General features: G+C 27.7%; 1 long non-coding RNA gene across 5 annotated transcripts; it reads right to left on the bottom strand.

Moving 5' to 3' along the window:
- Window positions 1–5,061: 5,061 nt before the first annotated feature.
- Window positions 5,062–9,072, bottom strand: LOC118450766 (uncharacterized). 5 transcript variants are annotated; one of them, XR_014982967.1, is made up of 3 exons: window positions 8,972–9,072; window positions 6,594–6,815; window positions 5,062–6,508 (listed from the first exon to the last, which is right to left on the bottom strand). It is a non-coding gene; the product is annotated as an uncharacterized LOC118450766 (long non-coding RNA). The 5 variants fall into 5 exon arrangements; XR_014982966.1 differs by lacking the exon at window positions 8,972–9,072 and adding an exon at window positions 7,296–7,435; XR_014982965.1 differs by lacking the exon at window positions 8,972–9,072 and adding an exon at window positions 7,103–7,328.
- Window positions 9,073–15,210: the final 6,138 nt, after the last annotated feature.

The following is a 15,210-nucleotide window of genomic DNA, read 5'->3' as shown; positions in this document are numbered from 1 at the left end:
ATCTGTTTCGTCTTGAAATTGTTGGGATTTATCTTTATCTTCTTTGTAGAAAGTGGCTGCGAGAGAAGAATACTTAAAAAGTCCAGAAAAACATATATATATATATATATATATATATATATATATATATATATATATATATTATATATATATGTTTTTCTGGACATAAACATATATATATATATATATGTTTTTCTGGACTTCTTAAGTATTCTTCTCTAGTTGATTTATTATAACAAATTTACAATTAAATTTTAATTAAATCAAATCCAATTAAATTAAATAGTATTATTGTTATCTGTAACACAGAATTACTTTGATAATGACAATTTATTTGATTGTAAACGAAAAGAAATACGAATAATCGTAAATTTAGGAACGAGTTTGTTGGTGGTAGTAGTAGTATTAATACCGATATATTCGAAGAAGACATTTCGCATTTGTTTCCATGCCAGACTAATAATTATCGTGATAATGGAGAAATGGTGGGGATAATGTATATAGACAGGATTTAGTCTCCGAAAGTAAAAAAAGTTGGTCGGAGACGGCGCCAGGTTTATTTGAAGTCCAAAAGCACAAAATTTAGGATGACATGTTGTGATATATACAAAAAAATATATATATACACACACATACAAATACATATGCGTATATGTATATATGTGCATGTTTATTCTGCACATGTAAAAGCAGAGTCATACAAGTATAGTGTTTACATGTATAAACACACATACTCGTAAAATAAACACCGAAGGCAGTTTGATGGCGTGGGCCGGATTCACTAACTATTTGACTTGAATTTACGTATATTTATTCAGTCAGTCAGAGACGCCGGCGCCTCAGAGATTGAGGATGACCGGGACCAGACGATCCTGATGACTACGAAAACGAAGACGACGCCGAAGACGCCGACGACGCCGACGTCGACGACGACGACGGCTACAAGGTACGAAACCGTAAAGACTAATAATAATAGTAATAAGAAAGCGAGGAGAAGGGATGAAATGAAGAGAGAAAAAGAAATAGAAAAAAGAGAAAAATAAATACGAAAAGAAGAAGAAAAAGAGAAATAGAAGGAGAAAAAGAAGATAATGGATATGGATGAACATATATAAATGAATTTATTTCAATTTGTTTATAATTATAAACTCTCCATCTTTTTTTATTTTCTTTGAGAGGTTTTTATAATTAAATTTCTTGTTTTTTTTTTGTTCAGTATCTATTTTTACATATTTATATGCTAAGAAAAAAAGATGGCAATTAAACGAAGAAACGATAAGATATTATAGATATATTATAAACATTGGTTATGAATATTTAAATCTACGAAAAATTCTAATTTTTTTCGATCCATTCAAAATTTATATAATAACTTTATGCTTCGTGTAATATCTTTTCTTGTTTTTTTTTTTCTTTTTAATGTAACTTTAAGCATTTATTTACAACGAAGAAGTGAGAATATTGCATATGGATGTATAAGTAAAAATAACTGAAATGATATTTGAAGTTCGTGTTATAGGAGATTCTGTTCAATAGATATACGAATAGATAAAATAGTTTTTTGTATAAAAAAGAAGTCTAAAATGATAGATAAATTATCTGAATAATAAAGGAAATAAGGATAGTTATATATTGCAAGAAGAATATCTTTCGAATTTATTTATAGTGAACAAAGCGATGACAATATCAGCTAATTTGTGAATAGGTAACAATCTGAATCAGAATTTGATAAGGATCAAGTAAGTAGTTCCTTACACAATAAACTGAACGGTGGACAGAAGAAGAAACTGAGCACCGCTTCGAAACTGGTCGATAATTCTATGGTGATGTTTTTGGATATACCAATCTGCATAATAACCAATCTGCAATAATCAATGCAAATATCTGGGAATAACCAATCTGCATCCCTATTTTTCTTTTCACTGTGTAGAAATGCTATAGAAGTTAACAATAGGCGATAGAATGATAATCTGCACATCTATCAGCTTACATTAGGACAGCTATATACGTGATATTCGATCACATTTACTTGCTAGTCGACGGACGGTGCATATACGAGGAAGCAGCTAAAAACACAATCGATTACTTTGCTAATTTAGATCTGCATCAGGATTATGATATTCAATGTCGAAGGCTTTTCTTTTCGATTATCAACAATTTCTCTGAGCGCATTTACTCCCAGATCGTTTTGTTATCCTCTATCTGTATACCTACAAATTGATCTTTGAAGTTTCTATATTCGTTGCTAATAATCTCTATCATATAGTCCGTAGGATTATGATATTTTAGACAGTGCAGACCAAGATTAGAGAAATAGTTGATTGTATTTTTAATTACTACCTTCTATATGTAACATTCATCGGTTAGCAAGTAAATATGATCGAATATCTCGTAAATAGACAAGTTAGGTTGACGGATTGTGCAAATTATCGTCGTATCGTATTTCGTTAGCTTCTGAAGTATTTTCACGTATTGAAGAGAAAAATAGGAATCCAAACCACTTATAAGCTTGTTTACAAACATCACTGGAGAATTATCTAACAGCTTCAACGTAATGCTTCGGTTTCTTCTTCTATCCACTGTTCATTCGTACGCGTGTTCTTAGTTCGCATCAAATCCAACGTAAGTATTTACCTAGAATATACGTCGATCAGCATCTGTTTCGTCTTTTGATTCAAATGGTTGTTCATTTTTTAATTTACTAATATCATCATCGCTTCATAATAGATTAGAAAAGTGATCCTCTTGCAACGTCAAAATTATTTATCAATTCTTGTCTAATCCACGCCCGATATGAAAAAGCTGTTAATCCTCATGAGGATTTGTTTCTTTAAACCACGAAATCCATTTGAATTTTGTTCACTACATTGAAAAACTCGATATATATCGATTGAGAGACTTCGACAGATTCAACAGCGCTGATTATATATTGTTTTTTTATTATCCTTTTCTTCTTCCTTCTTCTAATAACAAGTTTGATACACGTTGTTTTTCTATCAAAATAGTACTTTTTTTTGAATAGTATTTCTTTATATATATATGATTATGGATATACTATTTATCAATCATGTGTTGCAATTTACGTATCAGTAAATCATATATTAATTAATAATATTTGTTGAGTCCTGGCGTTGCTTGTTCCAAACGAAAGGATTTCCATTGTCACGTGAATACATTTCATGTAACTCCTGGCAAAATTGGCATCAAATGAACTCTAAAAATGTAATACAAATTTTAGGCAAACAAATTGTTCGATTCAAATCGTTTTTTTGAAAGCAATTAATTCAAGATGAAGCTTAGGAATAAATGAAAGTAATGATATTGAAAAAAAAATAAAGAGAAAAAATAAATATAAATTCTATATAATATCTTATTTATTTTTTAAAGAAACTTTCTCAAAATCATTTTTTCTTTTAATTAAAATATAATATTTTCATGATTTAGACTCGTACGATTTCGACATACCCTAAATGATAAGTATAACCGCTCTTCTTGTTTTGCTTCAGACAAGAGCAAATAATTAATACAATAAAGAATTGTAAGTACCTATGTAATTAATAATAGCTAATATGAAATTACTTAACGAAGGGTAAAGTCGAATATCATGCCATATCACGAAATTGATTGAGATGTTATCTATTGGATATTCGATGAACTTTTAAGGCTTATTGACCAATTGTCGATAAATAACCAACTGACTATCGGTATGTGACCGATAAATATTTTCGATAAATTAATAATTATTTTTTCTATATTTTCCTAATAAAAAAAGTTTTTTTCTTTTGGAAAAAATTTTCAAGGCAGGATGTTGAACGATTGTACGATAAAAATTTTCTCGTATATAAGAATCTTCGAATTAAAAGCATCAAAAAAGATACTCATGATACCATGAAGTTAGGATACCATGTGGGATCAAAATACCACGTGGATCTGGAATTATAATGATAAATGTTGAGGAAAACAGGCGAGTAAATAATTACTGTTAGAGTCAAGTTGATTTGTTCATAATAGTTTAATAGAAGAATAATTTTAAAAGCAACAATTTCAAATAGAACTGTTCTAACAATGTAATCATATTAAAAAATTGAAAGATTAATAAATTAGAAAGAGATATGGATATATAAAAATTATTTTTAATTTTACCTTCTAACTCTCCACGATTATAAATATTATAATGAAAATACATTGAAATAAAATGAAATATTACCAAGCAACATAGAATTTTCATATATGTAAAAAAGAAGATAAATAGTTAGAAATCAACTCTAAGTAGCAAAGAAACCAATAATGACGATTCAAATGGCTTAGCAGTCGAAGAATGAATACTTAAACACGACATCCGCGATATGCGTATTATATTACAATTTTGAATTGCTGACTACCATGAAATTATATATAGTTTTGTAATTTATTAGAATAAATTTTATTATTAACAATAATTTTATCTTTAAACGTTTTTATGATTTTATCAACTTATAATTAAAAATATTTTTTATGTAGTTTAAATATATAATATTAATAAGTGAAGTTTCAAGGTAATTAAGTTATTTTTGAAGAATAGTTTTGTTTAGTTTATTATATTTATTAACACTTTACAGGAAATTTCGAGAAGTTGACTTAAAGTGATTAAATCAATGGCAGTTATCAGTTTAAAATTATAAAATTTAGATGACAAATATTTCGAACAAATGAAAGAAACGAAATTTAAAGACAGCATTTAATCAATGATAAAATTAGTGGAAGCCAAGTAAATGTAATTTATTTTACGGTAAAATAAATGTTTTTAGTTGCATAGTGGAATGTTATAATTTTTTAATAAAGAAATAATTAACATTCGAGTTTAATTAATGTTAGAATAGTCTTAGGATTTTAAGATAAAACTGATTATTTTAGTGTAAATAAAATTTATTTTTTTTTAATTACGCACAAATTTTTATTAAACTTTTCAAACATAATTGACATGCGGAATAAGTGTAACAATATAGTGACAAGTTTCCTAAGCTTATTTCAAAAAGATTTGCAAATATATAATTTCAAATATTCTAAAAACATTTTAAAATTACTACTTAATTTTTACTTCTCAATATATACATATAAGAAAAAATAGGATTTTTCCCTAATTTTTACTATTCCAGTTCTTATTTAAAAAAAACGTATTTATTACTACGTCAGCCATTTTTAACTTTTGTTTTTGAAAAAATATACTACTGTGTTATTTGACATCAAAATATTAATTAATATAGCAATATGTTTTTTATTTATGCATTTTCTTAGGAAGTATCCAAGAAGTTCTCAATGACAAATATATTCAATAATGATATATGGCCCTTTGCAGAACTTTCTCTTTGGAGTACTTACTGCGAATTACCGAAGTTGTTCACATATGCATCAACACCAGATCTATGAAACAGAAAAATTTATTACCGAGCATTTATAAGGTGCCGCTCGATTACATTGGCGTCTAATTGCCAGTGATGCATTTCATCTACGAAAAACTTCAATTCATAGATAAGTCAAGTACTTCAGGGGGATATTTTGTACTTTTAGTGAATTATATACACGTGTTGATTTTAATTTTTTTCTTTAAATAATCAAAAGAAATAAGCCCCGGAGTTGCTGTATTGTGAATTATAAACGTATTAGCAAAAAATTTTACTAGTTTCGAAATGCATCCATCTTCTATGACAATATCATCAAGACTCGCACAAAGTCAAGTTTAAAATTTACGAACAACTACACCAACACATTTTACAATGCAATTATAAAGTAGTTCATATTTTTCTTTGGCATGACATTCATGTATTAAACTATATCTGGTAGAAGCACAATTAATTTTTTTAGGGTATAAAATATCTGATACCAGACTGTCGATAGTTTTTTTGACCGCATTTTAATACTGTGCATATTTGTACTAGCAAGAAGTCGTAGATTTGTACCGTTCATTACAAGAAGATTGTCCTAAAGTTTTACAGCTTAAATTAACGACGTTTTTCTCAGACAGTAATAATAATTTATATAGATAATATTTTTAACATAAAAATTTCTTAGATTCATATCCAGTTCATAATCACATTTATAAATTAAATGGTCTTTACCGAAAATTAAAATATTATTAACGCATTCGGCACAATCTTCTTTTTCTAAATTAATTTCCACTTGCATCAGTAACGAATTCATAATATTTTTTACTATATGAATATTTGTTTTTTCTATTTTGGATTTTAAAATCTGTTTCAATGAAAAATTTGCAATTAATTCAGAAATATACACTTCTTAAGACTCATGTAGTTGTACGTTTATGAGGTGCCATTTTTTCGAAATATTCTTCTTTAGAATATTTTTTTTTGGCAAATTGTCGTGCAAACTGTGTGTTTCCCTCACTGTTGCTCATTATTTGTTTTTGATGCACTTTCTTCATTTTTAATAAAGTAAATCAATGCAGCAATATGTTTGCACTTTTTACTTTGGTTGTAAACGCAATTATATTAAACATCAATGTCGCATTTATCTGAAATAGAACAAATAAAATTTGTTAATTAAATTATCTTAACATTACTATTTAATATGATATAAATTATAAAATTTCAAATAACATTTAATGATGTAGTGTAAGGTGTTACATGGACCAATGCTTATCTGATAACACGCGATTTGATAAGATAATTTTCATTATTTTCCAATGTTCTTCAACATCCCTTACATTTTTAACAAGGATTAAATTTCTGCCTTTGATTATAATCTATGTATCTAATAATATTTCATGACTGATTGATTAGAATCCCTTTTTAATAATTAATTCTATGTTTCATTTGTGGCTAAAAATGAGGAAAATATAAATTAATTTTACAAATATATAACAATTTAGTTAAAAAATAACTATTCTTTTTGTTAATAATTTTTTATTTTGTGTTATTATTTAATAATAGTTTCCTGATTAGAAAATACCATTTAAAACGATTCACAAAGATTTGATTTTGAATGCTATCAAATGATATTCAATACTTCAAATACTTTTAAATGATACTTTTTACAGATATTTAACATTTTAAATCGTTTTAAATGCTACTTTATAATTGGAGTTTTTTTAATACTTTGACATTACTTAACCAAATTTTCATTGAATTTTAAGGTATTTCTTTTTTGATTATATTTACTTGTTTTTAGCTGAACTAATAAAACTATATAATAAGAATAAATGGAACTTTTCACTTGTTTTATATATTCATATAATTTATTAAAACCAAAAATAAAATGTTTTAATTACGAAATCCCATTCAGTTATATTGTTAATATACCTCAAATATCACCATTTAGTTCATATATTACTTGGCGCTGTTGGCATGCATAGAGCAAATGTGTCTTATAGAAATGATATGTATAGAAAGAGAGAATATGGTGTTTACATGAATATTTATTTTAAAACCTACCAAAAATATCATATGTTAAATGTTCGATTTTATATTATGTTTAGTAAATGTACAATTTGATTGTAACTATTATCACTTCAGAACAAATTTTCATTTAAAGATAAATTCGTTTAAATCATATTAATTATTATCATTCGGCAGAAATTGTATTTACAAAATATCATTTATGGATTGTTATTAATTTATCTTATAATTGAACCTTATACGAGACGTTACGACAATATGAATATATTTTTGTTGTAAAGTATTTATTAATATTAACTATTTATTTGTCGTTAGCTCGTTCAATATTACCAAAAAATGTTAAATATTTATCATTTCAAGGTTTTTGATGGTTCAGCAGAGCTTTCTATCACGACTCTTTCTTATTGTTATAAACAATTCTAACCTTTATCAATTTTTTCCCCTGTTTGACTATCATAATTAAAACTAAATATTATTAATTACAACTTTGTTATCAAACATTTATTATATATTTTATCTATTATACAAATTCACTTACAGCGTTATTATGTTCAAAATAAATTTTTCGATCTCTATATAATAACGTTTGGAATACTAAAATGATGATAATTGTAATCTTGAAAATAAAAAAAAGGTAAATCAAAATATTATTTTATAATACTCTTTCAAAATTATTAGTTATTACAATAAAATATTGTAGGTATCATTTTTAACTTATTCCTCTTTATTGATAAACTAAAAATCCTTTCTATGCCTTTTCCATCCTTTTTCAACATAATTATATTTTCTCTTTTCATCTTTACAATTATTTACACTAAAATTATATTTAATAGTCTAACTAATAATATTTCTTTTAATGAAAAATTTCTTCATAGAAGCTAATTTAGTTGGGAAGTCTTATACATTTTCATAAAATTTATGTCAATAATAATCAAAGAAATCCACAATAACTAGTTAAATAATTGCACCTTTCTTACAGTGTATAAGAAAGTTCAAAAAATGTATAATAATAGCTGACATCAATGTGTAGTATTTTCTATCGTTCAAATGTTTACAATTTTTGATCATAATAAATAATCCTAATAGAAAAGTTTTATATATCAACATTTAAAAGGATAAAACTTCGCAATATAAATCTACATTAATTAATATCTATGTTTTTATCCTTAATAAGATTATCGTTCTAAGTTACAATCAAAATTATCCGTTGCTCGTCGTTTATTAAAAACTTATTAACAAAAAATATTTAATAAATGTAATGTAATATTTTTGCCTCTGTATCTTAGCTGATTTATTTACTTATATGAAATTGAATAATAAAAGTACACTAAAAAATAAAAGTAAATTAGTAAATGTCTTAAACTAATGTATAAATATGATCAAATAATAATAAAAAATAATAAATTTAAATATTATTTAAATATAATAAATTTGGAATATATATTACATAAATTGATATTAATTAATTAATTAGCTAATTACTAATCGTTAAAATGATTAAATATGATTTAGATGATATCTAAATTTTTTAATAAATATTATTTACGATTGAACTACTAATTGTTAGAAATTGTATTTACCGCGGAAGTGATCAATGCGCCCTCATATTTCCTGGTATAATTATTACTTTTTTCTATTGATTAATCATCTTTATCCATGATTCGAACGTGTTTAGTGTGTTTTCGTGTACACTTGGATTATTGTAATGGTTGTTTAAAACATGTACTGTGCTTTGGTAGTATCATTTATTGATCCTTCCGATAAGTTATGAGCTCATTCAAGATTAATATGTAAAAAGTTGAAGAAATGATGTAAATAAAATAAAACTAAAACTTAACCTCAAAACTTGAGCTTAACGGACATTCAATATATCGAGAAACTAAACGAATTAAATCATAAATTGGAAATTATAATTGAAAGTGTATTAAATTGTAATGATTCATGATATTACAGAAGTGGAACTCAAATGAAAAATGATCAAAAATAGGTTGAATTGATAAGAACGAAAAAGGACTTGCATGGATTCCATTACCGCCATCAAAGAACCAGATGAAGAAAAGTAAAGTATCAAGCAATACACGGAATCAATTAAAGGGTATACATGAGTCAAAAGATCCACCAAGAAAGGAAAAAAGAAAAGTAGTTATGTACAAACAAGTTGTACAATCCAACGATAGAACCTAATTAAAATATGACGGAGCATGCAAATAATAATGTAATAAATTATAAAGCAAAATAACTTGAAGGAACTAATATATAAATTTCAGATTCTTTCTATTGTTTTATCAGATTCAGTTTCTTTGGTATTAATATTACTACTTATATTATTAGTTATTTTTATTAACAACAAAACAGAAATTGTGTTTTTGATTAAGATTCTTTTATTTAATTATAGAAGAGAGTTGTAAGAGATTAATCTATAGTCGCTATTGAAAGAGGATCAAAATTATCTTTTGGAATATCATGTTAAAATATGAAAAGACGAAGAGAGAAAATGTTGATAGAAAAAAATTGATTTGTACCATGATTGTACAGATTATTGACCAAATGTTTTGGAGAGTATCATATTAATTAGTAACTCATAGAGTTTTGTCGGAGCATGTGAGACAGAATCTGATAAATTTTCCTGTAGTTAAATAGACTCGTATAATTGAATTCATAAATTGTAATCTTTATCTTTTTTCTTCGTTAAAAAAAAAGCTAGGTATGAAGGGTGTTAAGTAAAATACTAAAAATAATTCTTTCCTTTTTTTTAAATTACATCAATGTATGTAATGTATAAAAATATTTCGAGAAGTGTGTTACGTTGTCTTACTTCCTTTTATGAACTTTTTTAATTAACTTTGCAAGACTTGCTACATTTGAATGAAAATGAAGCACCTTGTTTCACTTTAATTTATAGAAACATACTCAGATTGGCCAGCTTTGTTTTTGAAAATGCAATATCTGGTCTGGGCAAGTAAGAAATATTAATCTTTCCCTGATTTGTTTAATGGAAAATTTAATAGACCAAAAGTTTATTTAAAAATAGAATAAACAATAATAAGAACAATAATACCTACTTTTTGTTTTTATTATTTCTAAACTAATTTAATTATATTTATATATAATATAATATATATTTAATATAAATATATAATATAAAACTAAATAAACTATATATAATATAAAATAAAAGTAAATTAAATAATGTATATACTATGTATATTATAATTAATTATTTATAGATAGTATAATTATAAATGAAATTATAAATGATATATGAAATAAAATTTAATAAGAATGATCAAATAAGTCTACTGAATAAAATAATAATAATTTATGAAACATAAGAAATATTAGATTTTGTAACAACGTATATTGACTTTTTCAAATGTTTAATATCCTAAGTAATAAACTAACAAATTAGATCACATATAATATACAGTATTCATTATACGTGGATTTATACAGTCCAAATATTAATCATAACCTGTATTCTATATCAGCAATTGGGACCAGCTCCATTTCCTGTTTTAATTGTATTTCTATTTTCGATTTCCCATGAAGATGAGTATGTTTTTCTTAGAAAAAGATTCTTCGTATATTAGTGATAAGTTGGCTTCTGTTAGTTAACAGACTTTTGCTTGTTCGCTCAGACAGAACATTGGTCGTAGTATGAATAAATTTTTTTAGCAATAAACTATTCAGATCTGCTAATTGAACGTTCATTTCCTTGCGATGATAAAAGTAATTGAAAAAAGAATAAATTTGAATGGTGAATAAAGACGTAGACCGATCCTGTTGACATGACGAAGATGAAAATGACTAGATTAATAGGTTGAATGCCACGGGAGTCACCGGTAACCGACACTTTACTTGGCTGTGACGCTATGGGGGCCACCGGTGACCGGCGTGTCTAGATTGAAAAAAAAATAAAAAAGTTAGACAAATGACAATACTTATAATTTTGTATTATTATCATCGTTAATATAGTGGTGTGAAGAAATGAATGCAGTATGAAACATCTGAAAATAGTTTTATTTATACATGTAATATAGTTTTATTATGCGCGCACGTTAAGATGTGTCGTATTGAAACATTCTAAACAAAGAAAGGGTGAACCAGCACAGTCTTTACAATATGTCACGACTTTTTTGCTACAGTTTTTTGCGATTATTCTTCCTAACTTCTTTGAATTTTTTTGGTAACAAATTTTGCAAAATCTTCACACCGTTCGAACTTTTCCCGGCATTGCTTTTAATTCATGTCGTGGTTTTCTCAGCAACCTTTCACGTGGAAAAATGAAAACTTCAGCATCATTATCACATTTTATTAAATACAATGCAATTTTCATTCTGAAGTCGGAAATTTGAATATCTTTTCTTGTTATCTGACTGAATAATATCATTGAATTTACCATACATGTATTCAATAACAGTTCTATTGCTAATTTTCTATATCACTTTAATGTTTTGCGTAATGGTGAATTATAAGCTATCATTTGGTCTGATAAATCGACTGATGATTTTCCTAGATTATATTTCACAACTATTTTTGGTTTTTCACACGAATAAAATTTCTTATGTACAGTAGTCATTTCTGCCAAATGTTTCGTTGAAAGCATCAATACGTCTCTCTTGTCTTTCCATTTTAAAATTGTTATTCCGGATTTATTTTCGCGGGCAATGAGTTCTCCACGTTTTAATTTTTTGGATACTGCTTCTACTGAATTTCCACGTAGATTTTTCCGTAGTGTACCCATTAAATGTGTATTTTTTGCTATTAACTTTTCTGCCAGATCAACATTTGTATACCAGTTGTCTGTACAGACAGTATGCCCTTTATCCAATATATTAGGTGGACCGGAAAGTAATGTCGTTTCTGCGCATGTCGATATTTGATTGTTATTTGTCAGCTCATTGTGTATTTCGAAGTCGTGTCAAAGACATTTTAAGGTTATTGTGACTTGTTCATTTCTAAATAATTAAATATTAGATTCTTTTTACAATTTGGAGTGAAATGGCCAGCCAAATACCAGAAGAGCATATCCGGCATTGTATGCTTCTTGAGTTTCGCAAGTGTAGTAACGCAACAGTTGCGACCAAAAATATTTGCGATGTTTATCCCAATGTATGAGACCTTCGTAAATGCCAAAGATGGTTCTCTAAGTTCAGATCCGGTAATTTTGATCTCTCTGACTCCTATCGATCAGGAAGACTACATCATTAGACAACGACATGCTAAGGGCAGAAGTGGAAGCAAATCCATATCAGACAATCGAGGAACTCTCAAACACCCTTAATCAACCTTAGTCGACCACCCAAGAACATTTGCAGCAGATTGGAAAAATAAATAGAGCAGGTGTTTGGGTCCCCCATAATCTGTCCGAAGAGAACAAAGCCAACCGATCCATCACATGTAACATATTGCTTCAACGGCACCATATAGAACCATTTTTTGATCGCTTGATCACTGGAGACGAAAAATGGGTTCTATATGATAATCCAAAATGCAAAAGGCAGTGGCTCTCTCCAAATGAATCACCACGAAGTACTGCGAAGCCGGATTTACATCCCAAAAAGGTGCTTCTGTGTGTTTAGTGGAGTATACGCGGAATTGTTCATTTTGAAGTGCTGACTTGGACAAACTGTTAATGCAGATCTTTATTGTGAACAATTGGATCGAGTGAGCGAATCTTTAATCGAAAAGTATCCAGCGATTGTCAACAAAAAAGGCATTATTCTGCAACACGACAATGAAAGACCGCACTATGCAAGACGAACTTTGGAAAAAATTAATGAATTAGAGTGGGAGGTACTGCCACACCCACCATACTCGCACCCTCGGATTTCCATTTATTCCGGTCGCTACAACATTTTCTTAGTGGCAAAAAATTTGAAAATTTGGATGATGTTCAAAATGCCATCTCGAGATATTTTACTCAAAAATCAATTGATTTTTGTCGGTCCGGCATTGAAAATTTGCACACTAGATGGCAAAAGGTTGTTGATAACGAAGGTGATTATATTATTGATTAAAAATAAAAACTTGTTAAAAATTTATTCGTTTGAATTTAATTTAAGAAAGCGACATTACTTTCTAGTCCACCTAATATCTTTGCGAAGAGACATTACAATCTCGGATGATACGGTTACTGCTGTTTTGTCTCTATTTTTTTCTTTTCCCGAGTATACTTGAAAAGAATAAGTATATCCTGCACTACAGCATAATTTAAAAACTTTAATTCCATATCGATGCCATTTCAGTTTCAAATATTGTCGAAATATTATGTGGCCTTGGAAGGGGACCAATGATTCGTTTACGCATAATATTTCATTTGGATTGTAGTATTCTTTAAAACTTCTGTTTAATATGTCGATAATATGAATAATTTTGGATAATCTATTACTAGGTTCATTTTCTTCATTGTTACTAAAATGAATGAACCGTAAAAGTAATTCAAATCGATTTCTCGGCATCACTGTACTTGGGAATGTCTGGTGATATTCTTCATTTCTACTCCAATACAAGTGAATTTTGGGTAATCGCATTAATCCCATCTATATAATTAAGCCAAAAAATCTTTTTATTTCATTCGGATTTGTTTCAATCCATCTATCAAGACGACATGATCGCTGTTCTGATACTATTTTCGCAGCATATTTATTTGTTTAGTTTGCAATTATTTAAAATATTTCATTCGAAACAAAAAGACAATAAAAACTATGCGGTTCAGTAAATTCCAAAATTTGAGAATGATGTGTATTGATCCCCGATGAATTACAAAATATAATCTTTGGTTAATTACACGAAGATATATGCCAATTTATATCACGTACCTCTTCTTGTGTATTATTTTCGATTCGCTTTAACTATATGATTCAATTCGACGGCGACGTACTGAATATGGTATTATTATATCAGACAAACTGCTCGAGGAACTTTCCTCACTATCTGACAACACTTGGCATCGTTTGGAAGGATTTGGTAAAAATATATCATCAGTTGAATTGCTTGATGCAGAATCTTCATTTGAAATCATAACTTTATGGGTTAACTAAAAAATTAAATAGGAGATACGAAATGCAAAAATTTTTGTAGTATATAAAAGTATAATAGAGGTTCTTACCTGATTGTTTAACACTCTAGAAAATAATAAAAACGTAACACTATTACTCAACAACGCGAAGAAGCAATATGAGATAATTGACGATCGCGCGAAATCGTACTCCAGCGCCACGGGAGTCACCAGTGACCCCCGCCGCAATTAACATGCCAAACATGTTTATACGCTGTAACTTATCTATTGCAGATAATATTTCAATATTATATGTATCGCTAAATAGGAAATTCATCGTGGTGCCACGGACAATCCCGGTAAAATTGGCGTGATATTTAACCTGTTAATATTCTCTATTTCAAGACAAACGGAATAGCTTTATTGTTGTCCCTATTTATGGTTACGTTCTTTAATTCTAAATAAATGGCAGCCTATGGTGATATTTTATTTTTCATTGGGTCAATATGGGGAAAATCTCTTGAATCATCTCGCAAATTCCAAAAGGAATAAGAATGTTTCTGATTTCTTTTGAAAAATATTTTTATTTTATCTAACGTTTTACTTTCTCTTCAGAGTTATTTTATAACGGATAATTAGTCGCCATCATAATACAAATAGTAATTTGTATGAAGTGAAAACAATGTTAGTTGTAAATATTCGTATTTAATTTTATTAAATACGAATATTTACAACTATATAAAAAGTACATCGATGCCATGAAACGAATGGTCGATATCAGCCGCAAAACTCTCGTCAACTGAGTATCATACCAATAAC

This window comes from Vespa mandarinia, chromosome 14 (assembly GCF_050613455.1).
Source record: "Vespa mandarinia isolate Hongniang chromosome 14, ASM5061345v1, whole genome shotgun sequence".
Lineage (NCBI taxonomy): Eukaryota > Metazoa > Arthropoda > Insecta > Hymenoptera > Vespidae > Vespa > Vespa mandarinia.
This window is presented reverse-complemented; position numbering and strand designations above follow the sequence as displayed.